The sequence below is a fragment of the Cebus imitator genome, unplaced genomic scaffold (genome assembly GCF_001604975.1).
Source record: "Cebus imitator isolate Cc_AM_T3 unplaced genomic scaffold, Cebus_imitator-1.0 Scaffold177, whole genome shotgun sequence".
NCBI classification, from domain to species: domain Eukaryota; kingdom Metazoa; phylum Chordata; class Mammalia; order Primates; family Cebidae; genus Cebus; species Cebus imitator.
This window is the reverse complement of record NW_016107492.1, coordinates 2,243,946-2,245,662: the sequence shown is the minus strand read 5'-3', so window position 1 is coordinate 2,245,662 and position 1,717 is coordinate 2,243,946. Positions and strand designations below refer to the sequence as shown.

Sequence of the window (1,717 nt, the reverse complement as noted above, 5' to 3'; positions counted from 1 at the left end):
CTGAATTAGTATACAACTTTATTTATTATAGCTTTACATTTTTTCCCTTTCCTCTGCTAACAGCCAAACAGCCAGTATATACAGTAGCAATAAGTTTTTAGGCAAATCTGTTTGACTCTCTCCTCAGGTATAGCCCTGTACTTGAGAGACATTCAATAATTACTGGTCAAAAAGGGAATCATGTTAGCCATTTCCAAATGGTGGAGTGAAGACCTCCTCCATAAAAATCTGCTTCTTCAAAAAAACAGCAAGAAGATTGGCAAAAAATGGTCAAAATCAATATTTTCAGAACTCTGAAAATTCACCAAAGGTTTATAGCAATCTAAGAAGTATATATTTTTAAAAATGACTAAATATTGTTAAAACAGTGAGATTTGGGGCATTTTAACTTGCCATATTCCCATTTCTCTCTCTCCAGCTCCCCAGTAGCCTTGAAAATTAACAACCTTGCTATCAAGAGAGCCATGAAAACTAGCAGTCTAGCAGTCTCTGAAGATGGTCAGAATGGATTTGGAATTCTCAAAATCCCCAAGCCCAGAGAACTGTCATTATCTGACTTATCTGGCAGCTTTCTGGAAGCCCTATTTGCAAGGCTTGCCTTATCTGATCTGACTCAGAGCTCACTGACTGTGAACAGCCTTTTCCCTGGGGCGACTGTTGAAAATAACCAGCAAAAATTGTTTAATAGCACAGCTGCCTAATGTGGTGATAACAGTTGGGGCAAACAAGAAGCTGGCCAAGAATCTGAAAGAAAAAGGTAAGAAATGGGATGTCCACAGGGGTCTTTAAAAAGATCTGACACAACCTGTTGGGTACAATGTTCCAACAGGTGATGGGTACGCAAAAGCCTAGACTTCACCATTACACAATATATGCATGTAAAAAATCACATACTTTTACTCCCTAAATCCATAAAAATAATTTTTAAAAATTTAAAAAGAAGCTCTGATATATTCCAGAAATCTGGAAGGCCAAGTACATATATGGTGCAGTATGCGAGATAACCAGGGAAGACCTGAGGAGGCCCTAATTTCCCATCTCTGGTTAACTTGAATCTCTGCACAAGTAGAAAGTGAAGACTACAGGCAGAGTTATAGACTGCCTGCCAGAGCACCAAAGGCATGTCTCAATACACTTGCAGAATTCCCTGGCAAAGGCTGGAAGACTTATTCATTCAAGACATTGAAAAAAATTTTTTTGTCCAATTATGATCTGTTGACTAAGCTACCCAACTGTAGACTTTGGTGCCCACACATTACAAACAATACAGATTTTATAGAATTAGTTCAATAAACTCACTAAATAAACAAACAGCAACAACAAACAGCAATAATAACTAACCTTGTATGTGTTGGGAGAGACATCCGATTTCCAGAGTTGCCACATCACATTGTTGGAAATGTCCAGTTTTCAACAAAAAAATCACAAAAAAGGTATGTGAAGAAAGAGGAAAATACAGTGAATACACAAGATAAAAAGCAATAAATAGAAAATGCTCCTAAAAAAACTCAGACATTGGATTTTCTTGGCAAAGTCTTCACATCTGCTATTATAAAAATATGGAAAGAACTAAAGGAAACTATGTCAAAAGAACTAAAGGAAAGTATGAAAACAATTTCTCACCAAATACAGGTTATCAATGAAGAGATAGAAATTACAAAAACAGGCTGAGGCAGGAGAATTGCTTGAACCTGGAAGGCAGAGATTTCAGTGAGCT

The 1,717-nt window shown here is 37.0% G+C and overlaps 1 protein-coding gene across 1 annotated transcript in view; it reads right to left on the bottom strand.

Annotated features, from left to right (window-relative positions):
* The window catches only part of KLHL8 (kelch like family member 8), a 95,847-nt gene that overhangs the window by 87,149 nt on the left and 6,981 nt on the right, over positions 1-1,717 (bottom strand). The gene's annotated exons all lie outside the window — the stretch shown is intronic.